The 26793-nt window shown below is 41.9% G+C and overlaps 1 protein-coding gene and 1 pseudogene across 2 annotated transcripts in view; both read right to left on the bottom strand.

Moving 5' to 3' along the window:
• The window catches only part of nt5dc1 (5'-nucleotidase domain containing 1), a 163770-nt gene that overhangs the window by 72232 nt on the left and 64745 nt on the right, over window positions 1–26793 (bottom strand). The window lies entirely within an intron of this gene.
• Window positions 1367–2554, bottom strand: LOC148153185 (uncharacterized; annotated as a pseudogene).

The following is a 26793-nucleotide window of genomic DNA, read 5'->3' as shown; positions in this document are numbered from 1 at the left end:
GAAACGCAACTCACTCTATGCCGCCATTGAACCAAAACTCTCGTACTAGCTTAAGTCGACAAAATGATTAAGTTGCTATCTTAAGTGCAGTTTACATTTCAAAGATACCACAGAACATGAACGTGTCAACAGTTTAATGGTAAAAGATTTGAAAGGGGCAGGATTATGGAATTTTCAGGAATATACTGACATTTTATAGCACAATTAAGTACCCATATTGTTGTACAAATCCTGTATATATATCAAATATGACATAAAAGAAATTTGACTTTGTAATTTAATCCCTTAATTGGGGCTCTGTCTCATAAAAACTTCTGTTCTTTCTGAAACTCCACCTTCACAATATTGGTTCTCTGTTATCCCTTTAGCAACATTTTTACCAGTGTTGCACTGAGAAATATCTCATATAACAAGCTCAGCAGAAGCGCAGTTTCATGAGGTGTGTGATAATTGCTGCTAACTAGTCTAAAGGAGCTGAGTGGAGAGCTTAAATGGGAGGGCTGCTCTGTGAGACGGGAGCTGAGAAGGTTGGAAACTAGCTCTGAAGAGGAGATGCATCTTGAAAAGAGCAGGAGCTGTAACCTTGGTGCACCTAATCGTTTTCCACAGCTGAATGGTTGCCACAGCATATTTGAGAAAGGACTTGTCAAATATGCATGAACGAATCAAAGCAACAATCCAGGTATGCTCTTGATAAGGAAATCACATTACAATATGATGTAAAGTTTAAAAAGGTACATTTTACATAATACTGCCCATTTAAACATTTCAAAAGTAAATTTGCAGCAGTGAGATCACCTCAGACAGTTCTAGAATAGCCAGAGTAACTTATTAATAGTTACTCTGAAACAAACTCTGAAAAGAAGTGGAGGAGGATGAGGAAAACGAGTCAGCTGTGAAGGTACTTGTGATCGATGACCTGATGAGACACTCTGTCTGTATATTTGTAACTGGTAGTTGGCTCACAAACAACTTTAGTAAAAGGAAAGTAACTAGTAATTGAGAAGTCCTGTTTCCTATTTCCCTAGGTAAACACGTAGGGTATGTACTGAGGAGCAGATAAGTTTACCTTGGCAGATGATGGCAACTTCTCGGGAACATCACTGTCTGCTTAAAGTGATGCACAACATTTATTTATCCTGTGGTTCAGTTTCTGTTAGTTTATTTTTCTGATCCGACGGCAAAAAAGTGATTCTGATGTTCTTCTGTTTGTGTGGGCCTTAAAAACCTCTATAAACTCATTAAAACTTCCCGTTGAACTGTTGGTTACGTATTGTAACCCCAGATTCTATGAGTATAGGCACAGCCCTTTAAGGCAATCGCTAGTGCGTTTATCCCTTGCGCGCAGCGCAGCACTGAAAAAAGCTTAGTCCACGCTCTCCTGCTGGGTGGGGCTCACCCCGGTCTGTATAAAAAGCAGTCAGACTGGACAAACGGCTCCCTAACAGCCTTTTTCTTCAGCTATTCAGGAACCAGTGAGGGCCACAGCTTAAAGGGCTGCGCCTATACTCATAGAATCTGGGATTACAATACGTAACCAATGTTCTATTTCGTACAGGCTTCGCCCTTTAAGGCTATCGCTAGTGGGTTAAAGGCGAAGCAGGATGTAGTCTATGCCTCACTGGGTCCATCCAGACCACCACCATGAAGCATCTGCTCGCATATAACAAAAACAGTCTCAGCCTAGAGTGTGTAATTACGAATGACATCTGGTCAGAAAGGTTGAGACAAACAGGCCTGCTGCTGCTCTCAAATGCTTTGTAAATAAACGTGACAAAAATAATTATTCTCTCAGGATTCTGAGGACAGAATGGGTCATAGAGAACGTGGGAACATCACACAGGTAAAACCGAATAAATGAGCACGGAGATGACCAGGAAGCTGCCGTGCAAATGTCCTCCACAGACATTCCTCCACGCAGAACTCTGACAGTCACTTTCTGCATTTTTGTTACAAATGTGGACAAACCTCCACGGATGAAATCCCTCTGGTGGAGTGAGCTCTCAGATTCTCTGGAGGATCCAATCCAGAAGAAGTACAAGCCTGTGAGATGGCCTCACACAAGCGGTGAGAAAGACGCTGGGCAGACAGGACGCCCCACTGAGTTATCTCTGTAAAGCGCGAACAGACGCTGAGAATGACGCAGTGCAGACGTGAGCGCCACATAACAAGAGAGCATGCGCACGGGGCAGAGAACATGAGAAGCAGCTTCTGTCTCAGATTTATGAGGAGGGGGATAAGAACCCTCCAGAGATATCTCCCTTGATCTGAACGAGCTTGTCATGCTTCTATGAGTAAAAGCAGGATTGGGAAGCAGCACAGCTGAGCTGACGTCGGCTTGTATTCTGAGAGGAGAGGGAGTAACAGAGAGAGTGGATAAATCGCTCACTCTCTTTGCAGACGTGAGGATCAACAGCAGAGCAGTTTTAAAAGACAGGACCTTCAGAGGAGCCTGGGCTAAAGGCTCAAATGGAGCTTCAACCAGAGCGTGCAGGACCAGTGTTAAATCCCACAGAGGAACAAGTGGACGTGACACTGGTTTGCTTCTGAGCATATCTCTCAGAAACCGCTTCATCAGCGGGTGGTTAGAGATCGTTCTGTCACCAAAACCCTCAAGGCAGGAGGAAATAGCTCCAGCATATGTTTTAATGGTGCTGAAAGCTAAGTTTCTGTCCATCAGCTGCTGAAGAAATGACAGGAATCAGCCTAAAGGACATGCAATGGGCTCCGCCCTCTCTCCCGCGCACCAGCGTTGAAAGGCTGACCACTTCGAAGCATATAACACTGTGGTAGAAGCAGCTCGTGCGCCCTGAATGGTGCGCACCACATCCTGAGGGAGACCGAGCTTTCTAGGTGCTCCCGTTCAGCTGCCAGACCCAGAGATGCTGCCCTATTTCTGGGTGGCTCCTGATCGCTCCCCTGGCCTGGAGGAGCACTTCCTCTATGGCAGGTTCCACGGTCGACACCAGCTGCTGCAGACTGGGAAACCACGCTGCATTCCAGCGATCGGGTGCTACCAGGATTACTGACAGTTGTTGATCCTGAACTCAGTCCAGGAGCTGTGGAATCAGTAGAACTGGAGGTTATGCAGGGGAACCGCCGGCGGGCTGGGACAGTGGGAGGAACCATGGCCCAACAGAACGATTGTTCCGATCCGCCAAAGCATTTCAGACTTTTTAAACTTTGGGTCTCCCCACCCGGATCCCTGCCCCATAAATCCGTATTTTCCTAATCTGTGAACGCCGAGCGTGTGAAACGAGTAACCATTCCGGACAGTAAACCTAGTGAAACGGGAGACGGAGCTCATCGTTGCGCTGCGCTGACCAAACAAACTCCACTAATGGCCTGCTGGCCTCCTACCCTAACCCCTAATCGCTCCACCCCTAATGGTGGGTCCTCTCGTGGACTCAGTGAGAACCACAGCTGGTATTGCGCGTAGCAAACAGGTCCACTGCCGCTCTGCCGAATCTGCTCCATATTTGAGCGATCAGCTCAGGATGGAGACTCCAGTCCCCATAGTGAGGGCTGCCCCTGAACATCATGTCCGCTCCTCTGTTCAGGACGCCAGGGATGTACACCACTCTGATCGAGAGCAGGTTTACATGCGCCCAGCACAGCAGCTGTCTGGCAATGTTTAACAGCTGAGCGGAGCACACGCCTCCCTGGCGATTTATATAGGCAGCTGCCACTCTGTTGTCCGTGTGGATCAGAACATGCTGACCCTTCAGCAGTGGAGCAAAGTGCTGAGTCACCTCCAGCACCTTGAGGAGCTCTAGCACAGTTATATGAAGAGTCATGTCGTCTGGCCACTGTGCTCCACCCACCTGAGACAAGACACGTTCTTCCCCATCCTGACAGGGATGGGTCTTTGAACACCAATAGGTGTGATGTGGGGTATGCTCAGTGGCGCAAAAAGTGGGTATGGAGCGCATGCAACGCATAGGGGCGCTGCACCAGAGGGGGCGACAAAACTCCGTCTGGAGGGGGAGGCACCCCAATGATGCCTTCGCATACACTTCACCGCGCCCTTACGCTCCTTCACCTCGCGCACATGTAAATGTAAATGTAGCAAGTTTTACCTTTCACGTGTCTTCGTCTCGAGGTGGGGGTAAACATACGGTCGCTCATACGGATAGAGCGACCGTATGTTTTCTACGCTCCTTCACCCTTACGTACCTTCCTTTTGGGGGGGGCTGGAGGGGGCGCCGATTTAAGTTTTCGCATCCACCTGAATAATATGTAGTTGCACCCATGGGTATGCTGAATGGTGGGGCTTCCCCAGTGGGTCAGATCAGCTCCCACTGAAGGAGGAACAGAGATCATGCGCCTCCTCTTGCACACAGGATCCAGGATCTATGCGCAGGCGAGCGAACCATCTCTGAAGCCGTCTCATGTGTTACAAACCCAGCAGAATCTCAACGTGAGACGCTGACATCATCCCCAGCAGCCGCATGACTGACAGAGCTGCCACTACGCTGCGAGGCCTGACACGGCGGAGCTGCGCTGACAGAGCCTCGATTCTCGGCTGTGCTCATCGGGCTCATTGTAACCGAGTTCAGCTCCACTCCCAGATAAACCATCATCAGAGATGGAAAAACCAAACTCTTTTCCCAGTTGATGGAAAATCCCAGGCTCAGCAGATGTGTTGCCAGCTTCTGGGTCTGAATGGCGGCTTCCTCTCTAGTCTGAGCCAGTAAAAGCAGGTTGTCCAGATAGAAGAGGACTCTCATCCCTGCCATGTGCAGTGGCTGCAGCGCTGCTTCCACACATTTGGAAAACGTGCGTGGGGCAAGAGAATAACCGAATGGCAGACAGTTGTACTGATACTGGGTCCCCTGGAAGGAGAAATGCAGATACTTCTGGTGTGTCAGGATGATGGGGAGGTGGAAGTATGTGTCTTTAAAATCTATGGAGGTGAACCAGTTATCCTGGTGAATGTTTTCCAACACTTGTCTGGTGTCAGCATGTGGAATGACCTCTCCACGATCGAGCTGTTGAACAGGGACAGATCAAGAATTTTCAACAAGAGGTCTCACTCCTGTTTTTGGGAACCAGAAAATAGCGGGAATAAAACTCTGCATTTTCTTCTCCCTGGGGAACCGTGGAAATTACACCTTTCGCCACCAGTTCCTGCAGCTCTGACCTGAGAGGGGCGTTCTGCTTTGGAGATGGTAGAAACGTCTCTACGATCCCCTTGAAAGGCGGAGGCCTGCCTCCAAACTGCAGCATGTAACCCCTTCTGATTAGCTGATCCATCCACCTGTCCCAAGGAGCATGCGCATCGCCACTCTGAATAATGTTCTGAAAGCGGGCGTGGATTCATGTGAGGTGCTGTGGTTCACATGAACTCCAGCCAAGTCAGACCCCTACCGCCGTCCTCTACCTCGGAGATTCTCTGGGGAGGACCTCGGCCAGAAAGTGCTGGTTGTTAACCTCCATGCCACATGACACGACCGCGTCCATGTCAGGCCGAGGGAGAACCCGCACTCTTCCTGAAGGGGGGGTCAGGGTACTTAAGGCACCGTTTTGGCGCAGACCGCTGCTGGACAGATGACAAACAGTCGCCACTCAGCAGGTAAGATGAGTGCGAAGCTGCAGCCGGAATCACACTAGGCTTTGACTGCTCACAGAACGCGCTCTTGGATTCAGACTGTTCAGAAGAGGCAGACTTCTGTCTAGAGGCTGCCAGCTCTCTGTGTGTGGGGAATGTGTGCGAGGAAGCTGCTGTGAGATCAGCTGATCTGACAGAGCTGGAACCTGCAGGGATTTTGCTCTCAGAGATGTTTGTGTTTTATTTCAAAACATTATCACACACATTCCCCCCAGCTAATCATTTCCTAGCTTGGCTTCTCCTGGTCCCTGCAGCTGGCTGGTCCCTGATGGTTCAGGCTGACGTCCTCTGGGGAGACACTGGGTCGTTGGCTGTCGCACCGGGAAGAACTGCAGAGAAGTGGAGGAGGGTGGTGGAGCAGAACGGGAAGGCTGCAGCCTCTGGTGTTGACAGTGGCCAATGTCGGTCCCTCCAGCGGCCGGAGGTGCGGGAGACAGTTTGCGGCCCTACCAGGCGGAGGACGGACTCTGAAACCTCCTGGGTCTTTTTAGACTCCGATAGGATACTGAAAATTGGCATCAAACTGTGCATCAGGGGTGATGGGGCCATGCAGCAGGTCCTTCTGAAGCTTCTCAGACATAGACAGCGAGAGGCAGAGCCAGGTGGTCCTCTGGATCAGAGTAGCTCAGTGAGCTATCTGTGAGGAACAAACTGCTGAGGTGGCATCAACCGCCTTGCAGAGAGAGCCCTTCAGCTCCTCTGGCAGCGCAGCTTCCTCCACCTTCTTGGAGATGCCATATGCCAACAAAGCGGCATTATTGGTGGCAGCCGTTATCTGATAGGTGCACTGGTGGGCCACTCAGAAAACCTGATTGTGCTTAGAAGGAGGCACAGACCGCTGGGCTAATCCTGACATCCTGGCCCCAAACACGTCAGCGGCCCAGATCTAGAGTAGGAACAGAGGAAAAACTCCACTCCGTAAACCCCTCCACCCTGTTGATAGGCGCCCTCAGCTTCGCAGGCTCAGCCGCTACAAAACTGAGGACAGATGGGGTCTGGATGGCAATTCGGGGCGGAGCCAACTCTCCTGGCAGCTCAATCGAATGTGGCGGGGGAGTGTGGGGCAAGGAAGTCCCTTAGCGCTAGCCGCCTCCTTGATCAAGCTAGGTAGTTCGAGGAGGAGCGAGCCCACAGCTAGGAGGGGTGTTGAGTCAGTCATACGGAGCTCAGGGTTGACTGAACATCTGCTCAGCCGCCTACCCAAACCACTGCTGCTCCTACTGTCGTCCTCTCTGCCAGCGGAATCATCCGACTCTCGCTCAGTGTAGCTAGCATCCCCCTCGGTGCAGCTAGCATCTCCCCACAAGCAGCAACCGGACTCGGTGGGCCCGGCGCCCCGCCTAGCATAGCCTTGAAAAGGTCTAAGCCTTCGCCTCCTCTCTTCCAGCGGGAGAAGAGCACAGGAGCAGCAAGAGGGCTGAGGCGTCAGGGTGACGTCGGCGTGCTGGGGGCCCAGGCATCCTTCGCAGAGCCGGAACTCGTCAAGGACATGATGTACCCCGTCTGACAAGACAGGCACAAACGGACATTCACTCTTACACAGTGCTATCTTAAAGCTTTAGAAAAAGAGGGAGCCTTTTGTCCGGTCTGACCGTTATGTATACAGACCAGGGTGGGGCCCACCCAGTAGGTGGCCGTGGACTAAGATTTTTTTCAGTACTGTGCTGCATGCAAGGGATAAACCCACTAGCGATAGCCTTAAAGGGCCGAAGCCTATACGAAATAGAACCAGCAGTATAAACTCAACGCTAATGTTCTTTTAACTACTCGATAAATATGCAGTTTTCCATTTGCACTGAAAACAAACCACTTAGCTTATCTGTCCACTATGACAGACAGTAATGGGATAGATGAGTCCAAACAGAAGCAGGAAATACTGAATATCATAAAACGGTAATGCTGCAGGAATGTGAGTTTAGCCACCATCATAACAAACTGTCCTGTAATAACTTCTAAGAAATATTATTAATAGTCTCTTAAGTAAAGTATTGCCATCAACTTCATTGCAATTCTTAATTAAAACCTGTTCAGTTGTTTTTTTTTCAGCTTTACAGTCATGTGTTAATTATGAAAAGTGTTCATATGCTGCCTTCTGGAGGCAGAACATAGAAGTACTTCATGGAATAAAAAAGCTCCATTGAGCCCTGAGAACTGCAGTGGTCGGTTCCAACCAGAAGATGACGACAAACACAAACAATCTTCCCATTCCTCCACTATTGGCCCTCTGCTCCCAAAAAGGAAAAGAGAAGAATGATGTAAATAAATGTTTCGCATGTAAACATTTGACAATAAACATTTCTATGAAGTCTTAATGCTGTTGACAGATCATTAGCTTTTCAGCTAAACAAAAAAGTGGGTGAAACCAAAGATTGACCCTGAGTTAAAGTGTGGCTCCTGGTCTGAGAGTTTGTTCTGCCTCATTACTCTCAGCCAGGAAGGTCAGCTGAAAGAGGAAACTCTGAGTGTCAAATCCCATATCCCGAGTATGAGAGTGTAAACAGAAACTGAGCTCACAGGGTCCTTTGTGTTCTGTTTGACAAATGCTGTTTCACTTAGACCTAGATCAGCACTTTTCTTCTGTAGTGGGAATTTACCACCCACAAAGATGGCTCGAAGGGGCAAGCACGGCTGAAGTTATTGGAATTCAAATCAGAATTTATTTGAATTCCAATCAATTCTGTTTCCCACTTTTACAATCTAATGCATCCTGCTTTGTAATTTTTGAAAACTAGAAATACAACGAAAGAAATACATGCAAGCAGATTTTTCTTACCTTTTTGATCAAAACTTGTTAATTTGTCTTGAGAAAAACAGTTTTTAGTTCCATAAATGCACTAATGTCTAGATGGTTAAACCTCTAAAAGCATGAAATGACATATTGGAAGTGACAGTATGATTGGGCGCCGATTGATGTTTTCAGATCCACCTGAATAATGTGTAGTTCCGCCACTGATGCAGCCAAACAAGAATGACACGACAAGGACCCGACAAAGACACAGAAACACAGGTGACATTAAATACTCAGAGGGTAATCGGGGAACGAGACACACCTGGGAACAATCAAAGGGAAGACAGGACAACAAAAGAGACAGAAACCTCAAATAAACACAGAAAAACTCAAATCGCCACAAATTTATTTTTGTCTAATAAAAAAAGGTTAAAATCTCCTTGACTCAATTCTACAGAAAGTTGTCCTGAACTAAAAAACTAAAATATCCAAAATTACATTATCACTCACATTGTACTTAAAATACAGCTAGAACTTAAATTATTTTAAAGGTATGTTTTAACATGTTATTTTAGTTTTTCAAAGCTCCTGTACACTGAAAAAAATATAGTTTATCCAACTTAATAAATAAGAGGGAGAACATGTGTAGCAGAGGTCATCAGGCTGGAATCAAACTTACAATGGCCCCATTGAGGCCTAAGGTGTCCTTATGTGGGTTGTCCTTAATGGCTGTGCCACCACAACAAACAGGATCTGTCCCTGGTGAAGCTTGCGTCATGACATCGGATACGAACACGGCATTGAAAGTAATTGTTTCAAATACACTTTTTAGAGGGTTCTCTAATGAGTGTATTTTAAAGTACATTTCTAGAGTGCACTCTCAATGCTGTGTTTGTATACGACGTCTGATATCATGATGCAGGATTCACCAGGGAAAGATCCTGTACGTGGTGTGGGGGGTGCAGGGGTAAAGCACAACTCACGTAAAGAGACCCTAGTCCTCAACGTGGCTGTTGTAAGTTTAATTCCAGCCTGAAGACCTTAGCTGCATGTCTTCCCTTTCTGTCATTACTCACTTTCCTGAATAACTACTCTCAATTGAAGGCTGCCTGAGCATAAAAACCTGGCAAAAATTAGATTTTTTGTTAGTCTCCTTTATTTGGAGTAAACTAAATGATTTGAGTAAGACTGACTTACATTTGTCATTTTAAACACTCTTCATTAATTCAATTGAAAAAACGTAATAAATTGAGTTTGGTGAACTTAGTAAATTTAGTTGTATGGACAGATTGAGTTGGATAGACATAACTTGAGTTGGTTAAACTTAATAAATTATGTTGTATAAATTTAATTGAATTACTTGTTGTGAATTGAAGCACTTCAATTAATTTGTTTCAACTGATTTCTTTTTACAGTGAATCTGATCTATCAAAATAAACTAAGGAACACAGTAATAATGGTGCTAAAATAAAATAATCAAAACACCAAACAACTCTAAACAAGTTGCTTAGAGTTGTTTAGAGAGCCCTGACTGTAAACTTCAGCAAATAATTTAAGTGTTAAAAAAAATTGAATACTTTAATTAGGATGAAACAACTGAAATGCAAAAAAATGAAATTTATTTTAAGAGTATTTTTTGTGTTTGCCTGTTTCCATATTTTATTGTTGGAGTTTCAGTATTGTGAATAATGTCTTCCAATAACATAAATACCTAAGAATATTTTAAAAATTTGTCAACTTTGAACATTTTTAAACTCAAAAACATAGTGGGCCGTTGGCTGACTGTCCTAGCGCCCCGAACTCCAGGCTTAGCAAGTTTTCTGGGCAAGACGTGGTTTATCTAATCTGTGTTTTCAGAAAATGCCATATATTTGATCTGGGTAAGACAGAAATACAAAGTCCCCATCCAACCCTCCTGTTTTGGTTTAATGTAGGCTGTCCTGTCAGCGGTTATATCACTGTGCCTCTGGAGACAAATTTCAACAAGACCTGCATGGAAACACTATGTAAACCGCTGGAGTGTGTTTGTTTTTGTATGTGGATGTTGTAGTGCCATGTGCCTGGCTGTGAATGTAGGACTGACGTGCCCTAAGGGCCCAGAGCCAATGTCCAGGCACCAAGCCTGGACAGCCGGAACGCTGAGCAGATTTAGTGAGCCTACCACAACTGGCAGCAGTTCAATGTTTCACACAAACAGCAGCACAAATCAGGTTCAGGCACGAGAGGTTTTCACAAACAGCCACACCAAAATGATGAAGGGGAAGAATGAAGAGGAGCAGAAAATTCTTCAGCTCAACACTGAATCACTTTGGGAGACAACAATTGGGAAAGTAAAAACCAAAAAGAGATTAACTTGACTATTTTCTTATTCTATATGAGAAGCATCAATCTCTTTTACCATAAAGCTTGTGCCGAATCTCTAAATGGAAACTATAATCGACTGTGTTCTGTCTTGTATTGTGTCCAGACAATATAGCATTTTGAAGCACCTGTCTGGACCACGTGGAACCCACTGGCTAGGCCATTCTGTCTGGACTTTCCATTTTTAGCGCATACACCACAAATTGCTGCATCATGTCCCTCGCTCTGCACATTTTTTTAGACTTTTTAAAGTGACAGAAGAAAAAAGATGTTACACTTGTGATAACAGAAATGTAAAAGAGCTCAATAACCACAACCACAACAGAGGGCTAACCTTTTGGTGTAGTTGTTGTACAAAGATGCATTTATGAAGTTTCCCCTTCTATTTTTCACATTATTTTGGATTTCTTTGCTTCTAGTTTAGAAAATCTGTTTCTACTGATTTAGATTACTAGACTTGGTGAGAAATAAGCATAAAGCTTATGTACGCTTATCTTCATGCTTGATTCAATGAGAATGGCTCCGAGTAATAATTTTATGGGGAATGAGAGCATTTTCTCTTTTATAACTGTGTACAAAAGATAGACAGCCTTTTATAAGGTGATGAACACTACATGCATCTTCGAAACTTTTTGTTGAAAAGGCAATGAAATGACAACTTTAAATTCCTTCTAAACAATACGAGAATGTAGGAAAACAGCACAAGATAAAAATCTGCCTTACTTATTTTAAAAAGATCTCTATGATACAGTATGGAAAGTCGTCTCTTTCTCAAGGTGGAACAGTTTAGACATAAGACGTCTATAAGTATCTGAAGGTGGTTCTTCATTAGCAGGTCTCAGTCAATGTCTGGTTCTGTTTGTTAAAAAAATAAATTTAAAATAAGCTAGTTGTAAAAACCTAACCATATGTTCAATATTAGATAAAATGAATAGTGTTTTAAATAAGAAAATTCACTCCAAATTATATCCATGGTTCAATTAGCGTTATCTCTTTAGTATAGTTCTATTGAAACATATTACACTAAGTTGAATTAAAATAACTTAGCTTGTAGTTCTCTATAATTTAAAACACAGCTAGTTTCTCTGTGGACTGAGCAGGCATTCACAGGGGGTCGTGGCTCTGTGTGAGTTTAACCTTTTGACCACTGATAAGATTTAACAGCTGGTGTAAAACAATCTGGTCCTGTCAACAGAGTAGAGCTTCCTCTGGGACAGGGCCATAAAAACATCTGTCTTCATTCAAAAGAAAATAACACTTCTTTGATCTTAAAAACAGGTTTTTACTGGAACATAGTCAGATTTAAAGAACTTAGCGAAGGACAGTCCCCTAATTTGAATACAGCAGAGAAGGGAAACACGCCCTCCCTTTAAAAGTATAGGACCCAGAACCTTAACTTCAGATAGCTCCAGGTTTACCCAGGATGCTGTCTCTGGGGAACGGTGTGTCGGTGAAATGGTTCCCCGTAAGTTTGTCTTGGTGTGTGAATGTCTGTGGAGTGAAGTAAATATTGAATTGGATGCTGGTCTGTGGTTTTATTGAGTTTTGTCAGTTTCATTTGTTGCTCGTCTAATAAATGTTGTTATGTTTGGACTTGGGAAAATGTTTGTTTTCCCAAGTCTTTATGGTTCAGCTGCCCGCATCAAGGAATCAGGGCAGAAGAGAGACTAAAAAGAGTCAAAAGATTTTAATTCTTCTTCTTCTGATTAAAATTAACATGTTCCATCCCAGTGGTGAATGTCTCCATTTCGTTCTGTCCCTAACTATTGTGGGTGTGAATATAGGAGCATGGGCAGTCCATGAACCTGCAGCAGCAGTGGATAACTCTCTGCTGATGTTTGTAGTAACACTCAAACGAAGAGTCTCGAAGTTGTGGTTTTGATACAAAAACCACAACTTCGGTTGTGAGGGCTGCGGGGGTTCTTGAACAGTCAGATAAAGCTTCTGCATGTTGGTGTTCCCGCTAAATCCTGAAAATACCCAATTTGGGTTGTCTTGGCCCTTTTATCGCAGCCTGTGGGGTTTACCCTGACTGGGAACGAGAATACAACCTGTTGAATGTGACAGGTAGCCAATCAGAAAGCGCCGTGATGTAAGAACAGAGGGGAATCCCAAACAGCTGACATATCGCGCAACTGTGAGTCCGGTGGATATCGGAGATGATATGTGGAAATGTTTATTATTATTTGTAAAGGTCATTATTATATATGTTTATGTTTATTCAGTTAAAAATGTTAACTATGAAAAAACATAGTCACCTCCAAATCATAGTGCAGCAAATAGAGCGGCTGCTCCCGTCGTCTTTTATCCACCGCCTTTTCTTTTTGTTACGTCTTTTATCTCTTAAAATGAGTCCACAAACTGTCACTATTGTTTCTACATCGTCATCCGTGTTTGGTTATTCTAAATTCCTGTATGCTATGTTGGAGGTTTTGTGGATTTTCTTCTGGAATCACGATGTTTGTGACTAGAATCGGTTCGTGTTGCTCCTGCCTTGTGGCTGAACACGAACCGATCGAACCTGTTGTACTTTTATCAGCTCTGTGGTCACAGAGGTTTGGAGAATCGGCTGACAGTTCTTAAATCTTTCCGTCTAAACCAGACTTAAGACTCACAAGCTCTACTCATCTCCTCTCGACCACTGCCCAAATGCTCTCTGACTCTGGTCGCTATGGTAACGTTTACATATTCCTTCAAAATAAGATACAAATGCGCCACAAAAACGAGCATTTTACTTTCGTGAAAATTTTAACTCACGATAATGACTAACGGAGCCCTGAAGTTGTTTCTCTGCAACGAGACGGTCCCATCTGGGAGTGATGGAGACAATGAGACCCAAAGTGTTGTTTATATCCACAGCCTGCTTGGTCTCTATGTGGTGAAGCAGTTTCAAGCTTCATTGCCTCATTAGCAGCCGGTCGCCTCATGTTACACAGAGCAGACTTGTAATGTTTGACTCACCTACCGGTCTGGGATAAATCCATCCACCTGTCTCTTCTCTGGGCCTTTTCCCCTTTGCAAAGAAACTTTCCAAAGACACCTGATCGGTTTCTTACTCATTTTGCTGCTTGTGGGCTCAGTGTTGGCGCGCAAGTAACTGAGAGAATCCGGTTAAAGGATTTTCAAAATAAAAGATCCTCCAGACTCAAATAATACATAAGACGGAAATATTTAATTATTTCTTGCGCGGCCCGGTACCAATTGGTTCACGGACCGCGGGTTGGGAACCACTGCTGTAAAGATTTCATGGACCTGATTAGCTACAATATGGCCTCCTTCAGAATAACATCATATAAATTAAGGTAGTTTGGCATTTTGTCAACTCCGTCAGAGTTTTTGTGACTCTTTCAGTGAAATTGTTGACAAATCTCACTTAAATGTGCAGTTAATTTTAATGTATTTTACATAAATTGCACTATTTCACATGTATCAAGTTTTTCTTTTTACTCACTAGTTTGTCACCACCTTCAGTTTTGTGTCAACTCCGTCAGATGGACTTTTTGTTTTTTGTTTTAAAATATTTTTTTTGTTTGTTTCTTGAGAAGCATTTGTCTGTAAAACTGAGTAAAAATATAACTAATAGGGTCATTAAAAAATAATTTTAGATTTATTTTTGTCAGATGGTGATGACAAAGTTCTGGGTCAAGTCCATTAAAAATTTAATAAAAGAAAAAAATCTTTACATTTCCAAAACATTATTTATTATATTCGGTTGAGAAATAATTAAAAAAAATTTGGGAAAATTTAAACCCATTTTGTCCCTATTTTCAAGAATGACTGAGCTCTAACAGAATAATGACCAGAGCTGAACTGTTTCTCTTTTCTTCATCGCTCCCTGTTCTTCTGAGAATCACGGTTATTCCGCTCAAAAATCACTTAATGTCCGTGTGTCTGAAACTGCTCATAATTATTAAAGTCATAATTATGATCCTCCAAACTGTGCAGTTCTCTGACAGCAGATGGCATGTCCACCGGTCCACTCCCAAAATAAGAAAAATGTTGTTTGCAGTTTGCAGTGACGCAAGTCACAGGCAAATCAACAAATGTGGTCAGGTGTCAATCAAATTGCTTCCACGCAGCTCACTCCTTGGCGAGGCTAGAACTTTATTTCCTAACTCATCTACAGAAGACATGGATGCCGCAGATATATGTGGCATTGCCATTTCTTCCTTCTAGATTTTTTTTTCTCATAATTTAACCAAAATTATTTATTCTTTTCATCAAGTGACCGTAATTCTCAACCGCAAGAGATAACACTGAAAAAACAATTATCTTAAATACTTTTGGACGAAAATTGGGTTAAAATCTTCACTCTAGCTGAGATTCTGAAAGTGTCACCAGTTGATTTGGATCTGCTTCTCAAAGCACCAGATGTTGGTTAATTAAGAATCAAAAACACGTACAAATATTGGATTTCTGTCTGCGGAGAAGGTCTAGTGGGTGGGGCTCAATAAACGCTGGTATTTAGCGTTTTCAATTATTTTACCTTTTGGATCAGTTTATTTTATGCTCTCCAAAAAATTATATTCACTTGCTGCCAACGTTTTTGAGATAAGGTTGTTTAACTTGTTTGCCAGGAAAACTTTAATTGTAAGAATATTATCAAATTACCAAGTTGCACAACCGCAGCCTAGAGAGGTCTTAAGGTCCTAGAGTTGTTCCTAAGGTGCAAATGAAATTATGTGGCTTCCAATAGATGAACAAGGAATTTGTTTGCATGATATCAGAACTGTTTACACTTATTGATAAATTTGCAGAACATGTCAGTCAACATAAGACTCAGAGGAAAGATGTGAAATACCATATTTTCCGCACTATAAGCCGCACCTAAAAACCTTCAATTTCCTCAAAAGCCAACAGTGCGCCTTATAATCCGGTGTGCCTTATATATGGACCAATATTGAGCCACAACAGGTCTAGCAACTACGGTAAGCAGCCGCCAACTTTATTTTCGCCCGTAGAAGAAGAAGCGCGCAGTGCATGCTGGGATAGTTGTCAGAACGCTGGTTTGTTAATAAAGTTTGACTGACCTGTCTACCTACTGACCGTCTAGAATCAGGTCGTCTGCAGGTCATTTAGCACCACGTTCTCCACGAACATGCTGTGCGCGAACGGAGAAGGGTGACCATCGTCTGGCTACATCCCGGCCCAGTCACGAAAGGCTCTCCTTGCTGATTGGACTGTTTTGTTGACATTCATTTTAGTGCAGCTCCATCTAGTGGATGCATAACGTAACTCCAGCCTCTACTGTAGCGTCTATTCTATGCGCCTTATATATGAAAAAAGTTTTAAAATAGGCCATTCATTGAATGTGCGCCTTATAATCCGATGCGCCTTATAGAGCAGAAAACACTGTAATCATCATTAACTCTAACAAACTTGGGTGATAGTACAAATTCTGACTGTTAAACTACAGGAATCTTAATTTATCCATTTTAAAAGCCTGTCAACACGTTTCAGTCTGCTAACGTAACAGTCATTACAACAGGGTACCTATTCCCTTTTTTCTTTGTTGTACTTATGTACAAAGTAAGAATTCGTCTTCCATGTTGTAGAGAGGAGAAACATCGGTGATGATGAGGTACAGAGCGGTAAACTTTTGTTACTTTTCTCATATATGAGAATATAATGTTCAGTACCATGGAGATCTGGCTTTGCATGGGCGAAGTGAAATAAAGAGAAAGTGTGGAATCCCTCAACCGTGCGTCCTGCTGTTTCGGGGTAGAGTGGCTAACTACCACTGCTAACTCCTTCTCCAACGTCTCACTGCACCATCACAACGTTCAAATAACACCAAATACAGGTGGATCATAAATTAATCTGTGATCCACCTGCACAGTCTCTTCTTGAAATGTAATATATTTTGGTGACCTTTAAATCACATTCAATATATTCTTGAATGTTCCTTCACATACAAGGAACTCGTATGTTTTGAAGAGATCTTAAAGAAAGTAGAGACATTTTCAAATCTGTTCATTTACATTTGTCATATTGACCAGGAAACAACACAGCCACGTAATTTTTTTTCAAACATCTGCGTTAAGGACCCCATCTGGCTGTCGCTGGATAATCTAGGTCTTAATGTGACTCCCCTGGTCAACAGCCTGCAAACTGTTTTCCAGTAGAGAACACACTGACAAATACTGCACTCATAATCTGTTGGTATCTGACAGCAATGTAGGAATGTTTATTATTATAATTTTGGCTTCTTCATTTGGATATCACCACCAACTGCAACATTGGCTGCTAACTATATGTCATTTACTTGACATTTTATTACGCTACAGCTTATTGACTTTATATATTATTCCTCTCTTTTTGGACATGTAAACACCACAAGCACAACCATAAGGTGTGTGATTTCAACGTTATTAAATGTTAATGAGACCAACCAAATTTTTTTGACGACATGTATTGTGAGTACAGTGTTGCTAAAAAAAAAATTCAGAAACAGTGTGATTGCATTACAGGATCCCACTAGGCTTCTAGTATTTTCAAGCAACTCATTCTACAGGTACTTCGGAGCCAATTCTAATATTTTTCTGATCAGTGCTGGTTACAAAAAGCAGAAACTGCCCACTCCACATTACGCTTTTAATTTTTTGATGTTTATGATTTGTTGTTAATAATATCTTAACATGGAGAATAAAAGTCTCCAACATCGTAAAGTGACACTACAGTGCTGGAAGAAAATGGCAACATCCAGAACAATGGCAGCTGAAAGAAAAAAAAAAACAGACAGTGGTTTTTGGATAACTATGCACAGATCACTGTGGGGGACAGTGACGCCAGTTGCACAGTCACTCTCCCCTCAGAGAAAACGTGCGGGACAGTGTAATCTGTCATTATACTAAACCAGAGTTATATTTAGTCAGAGCTATCTTAAGAAAACTGTGTGGATTTATACTTCAAGGCCTGAACTCAGAATGATCATCTTCAAATACCTTAATGAGTGCAGAAGCACTGTAAATAAACTGAAAATGTGCTGATTCCTAAATATGCCTTCATGTTTTAGACAAAAATACACAAGCTAAATTGAACTTAAATATACTGAACATAATCACAATTGCAGCTTTCTGCTGACTCTGTGAACAATGTCAAAACAGCACAGAGAGCAAAATGTGTAAAACCTCAGAACAAGTCCCTTCGAGTTGGTTTTTATCACATGGGTTTGAAGCCACTGTAAGGACGTGCAAGTGCAAATTCCATGACAATCAGATTTCTACTTTCAATTTTGATGTTAGATATATTCAAATTCCTTAAGTATTATACAATCTGACCTAAACAGATATAGACATCTGTTATCTAATCTTTGGTGCTCCAGTGGCAGGTGCTCACTGTTTAGACTTTTTAATTTTCACTCTGTCTTTTTTCCGACGCAATGTTAACCAGTCGTAAACTGCCTCCAGTTTTGATGCTCATATTCAAATTGTTTTTTCATGGAGTTTATTGCAGCAGAAGAGGGTCATAGTATGAACCCAGACTGACAACCAGATTATTCAGAAAAGTTTCTTAAAGGGATCCCAATTAGTTGTTAGCAATAGACTGTGAGAAATATTTATTTTAGATGTAAAAACAATACAGTAAAATACTGTAGGCTGTTTGTTTTTAATAACTTTAAATAAAATATTGGTACATGGATGTCGCCATGTTTATGCTGCAATCAATTTTGCATAAATGAACAACCCAAGCCTGCATGGAGCCCTAAGCGAAATCTGGTTTTGGGACCCTCTATTTCTGCTAATAATGTGGATTGCTGCAATCAACATTCAGAGGATTAGGTCATTCACAAATATGTTAAAAAGTTATTGCATTTCTGACAGTGTTGTTCACATTATTTCCTATATGCATGTATGTATAGGACATCAATTTATCTGTGCTGATTTTCAGAATTTTCGGAGATCGGCGATCGATCGATACTTGCATATGAAGCCGATCTTATCATCCAATCTTATCTACCTCAGGAAACATCAGCCACTGTCCTCTTCTCCTCTTCCGTAGGGGGAGGTTTGGCTGACAGACCGGCTCACCAGGTTATGTCTACACGATTGCAGTTAATAATCACCCCACTGTTGCCTCAGCTACTTTCTTGCTATATTTAGCAACAGATCTGAAGAAAAAATGCTATCAACCAAAATCAAAATCGGCAGTTAAGACTTTTTAAACATACGTAATCTGTGATCGGCCAGAAAACTTCAATCGGTGCAGCCCTACTTAAGATGGAATACATACACACATATTCATGATATACTTTGATTAAAAGGTGTAATTCCAATAGCTAAAAATTAAGTTAGCTATTGGAATTTCTGTGCTTTCAAATAATTCCAGTGTTCCTGGAGAAGTCTCACATAACTTACAAGTTGATGTAAAAATAATGTTTGATATAGCCACATAAATTATCGCACTCAGCAGCAAACAACATATTGCTAAATACAGCTCAGAGTAGCTCACTGATATGTCGATGTAGCAGCTATGTAGGCTGATGTTAAAACATTTTGCTAGACAATGTCAGACATTGAGAAGCTTTAATTATTATCAAACGCACAGTTTTGAAGCAAAAAAAAAAAAATCAGAAACATATAGGGCCAACCAAGAGAATCAACTAATTCAAAGTTAAATCTCAGTTTCACACACATACAAAGACGGTAGCATTGATATTTGGCTGCTGAATTGGACTGTTCAATGTTGGTATTAAGTTAATTTTCTATTAGCAGTTCTGCAAATCTTTTTAATAAACATTACATTACGAAGAGACATGAAAACATACTTTATCTTGATTTTTTTTTTGTATTATTCATCTATGGGTGCGTTCACACTGCAGCCTTAAGTGACTCAATTCCGATTTTTTTGATGTAATGCGACCTGTATCTGATCTTTTCATGGCAGTGTGAACAGCACAGGTCGGATTCTTTTTCGAATGTGACCCATATCCGATACGTGTCCGATTCAAATGCGACCTAACGTTCAGGTCGCCTTCATCCGAACTGAACGTCACTGTTTCTCAACAAATCTCACTATTCTGCGTCCTGATAAGCGCAAGTGGGAAGAAAAACAACAACTATGACGGACTATATGAGGATTAAGTTTAAGTTGTTAATATGCTGCTCCAGCTTGACAACAACTTCAAATATGTAAGCTAAGCTCCACCGTTAGCCTCCATATTTACTTCCGCAAACACTGAGCACTTCTTCTTTTTATGGCGGTTGGCAGAACACTGAGAACGCTGACGCTATTGCGCCCTCTACTGCGCATGCAGGACAGTTTCAGGTCGTTTGCCCGTTCACACTGCAGAACGCATACAGGTCGCATTTACTGGCAGTGTGAACGGCCCGGCCAAAAAATCGGAATTGCCAAAAAATCGGAATTGAGTCACTTCAGGCTGCAGTGTGAACGCACCCTTTCTTTTCTCTGTCTCTGAAAGATAAGTTGTGACATTGTTTTCCTTACTCATCTTCCACTGGTGCTTTGGTGGTTTGGATACACAGTGCACATTGCACAGCGGCTCATATCCCAGAGAAGCAATTTATTTTTTCTTTTGCCCACATACACAATGATTTCTTCATGATCAAATATATATTATTGTAAAAAAAAAAAAAAAAAACGTCTCTCCCATCTCTTCCTTCCTCCTAGAACCAGCTCTGACCGCTCTCCGAGATTCAGATCCACCTGGACTATCTGACCCTCGCTGTTTTGCTAGGCCTAGCCCCAGGATTCCTCCACAACCACCACCCTGCTACTGCCTGTCCACCCTCAGTTGCCTGCTGGAACTCCTCCTCCTGGAAACCCCTCACTGCCCCAACTGCTGTACCCTCCTCTGCTCATCTGCACCCTCAGACCAGGTTACACCATCATTCCCGTCATTATTCCTCTGTCTAACCGCTCACCCATTTCTCAGTTCCTCCTCTGACCCGGTTCCTCCCTGCTGCCGCTGATCTACACCTCTCCATCCTCCCTCCATTTATTGTTCAATAAATCTGTTAATCTGCATTTGGTGTCCATAGTTGCTTGCCTTAGAGTCCTGGTACCTCACATTATGACAGTTTGCTGCAGAAGCTGGTGTTTGTGCAGCTGATCAACACATACCTCTGGAAGGTCTGTGTGATCCAACTGACGTACTGTGTCAGATCTGGTCTTTCATAGCACCTGTTTAGGGACTGGTCTTCAGTGCAGTGTTGAGTCCATGGTTTCATATTTGGTACGGGTGACAATAGCTTTGTTACATTTAAAAGAGGTTCCAGCGTTACTTAACTCTGATGTTTCTCTCAGCGTCTTTCACTTTCTAGCTGGCATGCTGAGTTAAGGCACTTTGGGGATAAAAACTTTAGGCACGGCATTTGTTTTTAGCTTGCAGAGTTATGACAACTTGACATTAACCAAGAAATCATTACTGATATAAATTTGTTATAAAAGTATTACTGATTGCACTTTAAAAATGAGGTATCTTTATGTTATTAAAGGTAAAGTTTAAACAGTAATGATTTCTTGGTTAATGTCAAGTTGTCATAACAAAGACATTTTGAATAATGTCAACTTTGTATTAAAAGTGTCATAATTTACCGAATGACGCTTTATGACAACAGTCATAAATATTCATGAAGGCTTATTCATGTTCATAACAGGTGTTATGTCATGTTTATGAAAGTGTCATGTCAGTCTTATTCAACCCCCTTCAAATAAAGTGTTACCATTTGTACTGCTCACTCAAGAGTTACTAAGCCAGCAGAAGAAAATGTACAGAGATGCTTCAATGACAACAGGACAATTTCAAAGGCTTAGTTAAAATCATTACGGACACTACAAACAACAGACTGAACGAGCTGATACAAGAAGTGCAGGACATTAAAACCAGCCTGCAATTTACGCAGAAAGATGTGTATGACATCAAAGCAGAAAGCATTAAGCACAGTGAACCAGGTAACTCGCTGCAGTCGGATGTATTTAAAGTTTGTGACAGCCTGTTGGCAGTCACCAATAAGATGGAGTGCCTATAGGAACAATCAAAGCTAAACCTTTGCGCAATTAAGGTGCAACTTTAGTTAATATTTTTTACAAATGTTCTTGAAAATAGTTTAACTAGTGGAATATTAATAAACGATCATTTACCAGTGTTTACAGTCTATGATTGTAACTGGAAAAACACAGCTCAAAACAACAGGTCACAGTACAGATGGGTTAAGCCAGAAGAGTCACTGAAGGCACTAAAAGTCGATTTGATGACATATGATTGGGTATTAATTAATCGAATAAACAATGTGAATTCAGTATATGAAGAATTTTTAAGAATTCTGAAATTAATATATTATATAAAAAAACCTGTCCAGTTAAGGAAAATAAGAAGAAAAGCAGGCAAAAAAAGAGTAGTGAAATACAAAAGGAATAAAAAACGCAAGTGAAGAGAAAAACTTTTTAGGGGACTTATAAAACACAGAACTACTGAATCAGAAAACAATATTAGAAATATAAAATGAAGTTAACTAATATTATAAAGGTATGTAAAAAGGAATATTACTACAAAGTTTTGGACAGTAATAAAAATGATACTAAGGTGACATGGAACATTTTAAGTAGTGTTATCAGGAAAACTTCAATTAGGGCTGAAACGATTCCTCGAATGATTCGAGTACCTCAATTATTAAAATTCCTCAAGGAAAATTTACCTGCCTTGAAGCTTCGTTAATTTATGTTTTATTATTTAGCACACCGTGTTCCAGACGGAACATTATTTGCAGTGCGCGGAGCTCTGACTTCCGCATCCAAGTTGTTGACGAATGCTAAGTGTTAGCGGCATAACATCCAATTTTCAAGTTTGGCCCGTGGGGATTTTATTGATTAGTGATAATGCCCGGGTTTTTATCGTTTTTGGGGGACCAATAGAGCTTTGGATCTGACGTCACAGCGTATGACGTTTACGTCGCTCGGCGCCATTTTTGGTGTCCACAGACCAAAACAAACTAGTCAGAACACCGGTGTTTTCATTGTGTTACCGATCGCAGTGAAGTTGTTTCCAAGTTGGATACTGGATATTCTCGCCCTCAGCGCAGTAAGGGACGTTCAGCTAAAGGTTGATCCGATTTATGAACGCTAATTTCGGCCAGCTGTTCTTTACTGGTCCCTCCTCAAGCGCTCAGAGTTTCACATAGGGACCGTCAATTTCCGAACACTCCTGTAAATAAATGCCTTGTCTTGTGACCAGCTAATACAAAAAGTGGTCATTCATGCTATTACACGAGGCACAACATTTTAAGTCATATTCAATAATTTAAATAAATTTAAGTGTTTTCTTCATTAGCTTTCAAATCGTGTGCCATTAACTCAGTCTGTGTGAAATTGTTCTACTAGACTGTATAGATGAGGCACACTCACCTTTATTACATTTTAACACTTTATATATTTTTAGCTATTTCTGTAGTCAAATTTTTTTTATTTTTCTTAAATAGCTTCTAGGTCATGTGCCCTATTAACTCAAAATCTGTGTGAAATTATTTACTAAACTATATAGATTAGGCATATTTTTATTCCATTTTGACCCCTTTTTATTTTTTAACCAAAATTATATTTAAAAATATATATATATATAAAAAATTCATAAAATGTATTACCTCAGATTATCACTTGTTACCAGTAATGTTCAATTGCATAAAATTCTAGGACTGGATCTATCTCATTGCATGTTCACTTACCTGGAATATGTTAAATACCGTGTTTCCCTGAAAGTAAGACAGTGTCTTACTTTCTTTTTATCCCCAAAAGCCCCACTATGTCTTACTTTCGGGGTATGTCTTATATTGGAAAAAAATTGTTGAATTTTTTGTTTTAACCATAAAACGCGGAAGTGGGCAGGAGGCGGCGCTCATTAAGATCAGAGGGAGGTGGCAGACGTGGCGACGTATGGAGAGGGGGACGGTGGGGACGTGGGCAGGAGGCGGCGCGCAGCTAGATAAGAGGTGTTTCGGGGTACGGCTTATATTAGCCCCTGAAACCCCCGATACGTCTTACAATCGGGGGTGTCTTACTATCGGGGAAACACGGTACAACAAATATTTACTTAAAGTGTGATCTATTTCATAAAATTTGTCACCTATATTGTATAATTACACATTAAATGTTTAAAGATGGGCTCTTTTATCTGGTTTGTGTCATGATGTGGTGTGGCGGTGGACACAAACGCAGCAGGCAGTGGATGTACTTTATGAACTAAACAAACTAACTAAATCCAAAATCCAGGGAAAACAAGGAAATCCAAAACACAATGAAACAGGAGACACGAGGGATAACGGTAACAACTGGCAACGTGGTGAGCATTTGACAGCTGAAGGAGGAACAGCTTATCCTGCTCTCTCCCGTCCTTACTGATAACTTTGCCTGTGAATTATTTTTAAAGTCACAATTTTTATGATTATATTTACATTATCGACATAATAACTGGATTACTTCAGACCTAAGGACTGGGAGATTTTCTCACTTTTATTTTTACCCTTTCTTCACCTCCAAGTTGAACTAGGGCAAAATGCCCCCGTCCGACCCCAAGGACATTAGCAGTATTCTACAACGACTTCAGTTTTTAGAAACAAAGATTCAACGGCTGGAGGTGAACTTTGAGATCAACGCTACCTGTGGAAATGAAACAACTCTTCCTCAAATCAGCGGTGAGGTCGTACACCCCGCACCAAGCAGCTCACCCTGGAACGTTCAGGGCGTCAAGCCGAAACAAAAGTCTCACAATGCAGATCCCATGAGACGACTAACAGGGAGAACCCCTCACCTGGACGAAACAGCGTGGCCGACTCTGAGCCGAAACCCACCTTCAACTTCAACACCTGCTCCGCCAAAGAACAGCAAACAAGCAGCTGGAACCAAAACGGCTCCACCGACCTCGCTTCCAAGGACAAAGCGACCAGCCCAAGCCTCAAAACATTCTGACTCCGTGGGAATCCCACTGAAAAACAGATTTTCTGCACTCCAGCCTGAGCCTCTGAGTGAAAACCCACCTTCAAACATCAACAATGAGGCTAAACCAACACATCCACCCCCCAAAGCTCCGAAGGACAAAATGACCAACAGGAAAACGAAAGGTATGCAAAGAGTGCTTATTGTTGGAGATGAAACAGTAAATGGAATCAGTCATGTTTGCAATCCCAAGAAAACCAGAGTGGTTTCTTTTCTTGGTGACACTGTATCTGATTTGACTCGCTAAGTGCTCCCTCTAACCGCTGATCAGCCAAACATGGAGACTTTAGTTGTGCATGTTGGAGCCAACGATCTGGCTAAGCAAAAATCGGAGATTCTGAAAAAGGACTTTAATATTCTTCTGGACACTATGGGAAAATTAAAAATGAAGTTATTTCTCAGTGGTCCAATTCCATCGCCTCAATGGGGAGACGAAAAACACTCCAGGCTGGGCATGATAAACAAATGGCTGATTAAAACCTGCTCTGCCAGCTCAGTGACCTTCATCGATAACCTCAGGATCTACTGGCAGCGCTGTCACCTCTTTGGAAGAGGCGGACACAATCTTAACAAACATGGAATAAGGCTGCTCACTGCAAACATTTTTCATTTTGTCAACAAGAACAGCAATGTGACCATCACTTCGGAAGAACAGGCTCAAGGATGTCTGACTAGGATGGAACCCTCCGCTTATGAAGAGCCACGTGTTCCAAAACAAACTGATGGAACGACTGGGGACAGAATGACTGCTTCCCCTCCTCCTTCTCCCCTCCCTAATCTCTCCCCCCTCCCTCTCTGCTCCTACACTCACTCACAAGATCAGAGTTTCCCAGGAAGTCAATCACTAAAGAGAGTCGGGCTGCACCTGAGCCGCCTGAAGATGCTGGTGGAGGATCCGGGTCAGAAAGGAAGACAGACAGACTCCTCCTCCTCCCAGCAGGATAGTATGGATCAACAGGTTCTCCTCGGCACGACTCTCCTTAACGTTAACATAGCAGACCTCACTTCATCTAAGCCACCTGCCTCTGACCTCCCTGAGGATCCAGCGCTCTGCATTTCTGAGGTCTGAGACCGGGGTCCAGATATTATTTTTACAACCGTCTTCCACCAGAATGTGTCTGGCCCCCCGACATTTCATAGCAGGACATTACCTGTCCGGATCACTACAAGAAAAGTTACAAAAAACAGAAATACAAAAAGCAGCGGTCTTAATTCAAACCTCAGACTGAAGAACTTTCAACCTCCAAGTCGCTTAAACTGGCTCTTTTAAACACCAGATCTCTCTGTGCTAAAGCTCTATTAATTAATGATTTCATCACCAAGCATAATATTGATGTTTTATTTCTGACAGAAACATGGCTGAATGACAATAATGAACCAATTGTACTAATTGAATCAGAGCCTCCTACGTACAATTTTTTAAGTGAGAATAGAAAACACAAAAAAGGAGGAGGCGTGGCTTCAATATTTAAGAATACCATAAACTGTAGTAAAATCTCTTTGGGCCATTTTATGTCTTTTGAGTATCTTGGAATTGAGGTAAAAGGCCACAAACAAACTTTGACACTAACTTTATACAAAACCCCAACATATGAGGAAAATTTCTTTATGGACTTGAATGAATTTCTATCTCTCATATGCATTGATTATGATTGTTTAATAGGGATGTGCCGATCAGGTTTTTTCCTGCCGATACCGATCACATAATTATTATTATTTTTTTTTTAATCATAAACCCTACCGGTTACATTATGTGGAAAAAGGAACCATGAATTCACCTTAATTTAGACAAAAACTTGTTTTTAATAACTTTTTTCAAGAAGAAAACTAAACAAAACAGGCTAAATAATGCAAAGAGCCAAAATAAAACCTCAACATTGCCAAAAGTATAAAACTTAACATTCAAAGGCAAAAACAGGATCCATTACAATAAACAATCCAGAGTTACTGAATGAAAACTTCCTGATAGCATGGCGGCTAGCTGGTTACTGCTAGCTCTGATTGGCTGTTTCTGACTGAGCGGAGTAATTATGCAGAACAGGGAGGAGATGGATTATTTTTTCAGAGATTATCTGTCTCATGTTAGGACAGCGAAAGTTTTAAAACGTATGTAAAATTTATTTTTTTTAAGTTAGATGCTGCAGCT

Source organism: Poecilia mexicana, unplaced genomic scaffold (assembly GCF_051168715.1).
Source record: "Poecilia mexicana isolate PSO_F unplaced genomic scaffold, ASM5116871v1 scaffold_21, whole genome shotgun sequence".
NCBI lineage: Eukaryota > Metazoa > Chordata > Actinopteri > Cyprinodontiformes > Poeciliidae > Poecilia > Poecilia mexicana.
The sequence above is the reverse complement of the archived record's forward strand: the minus strand, read 5'-3'. Positions and strand labels throughout refer to the sequence as shown.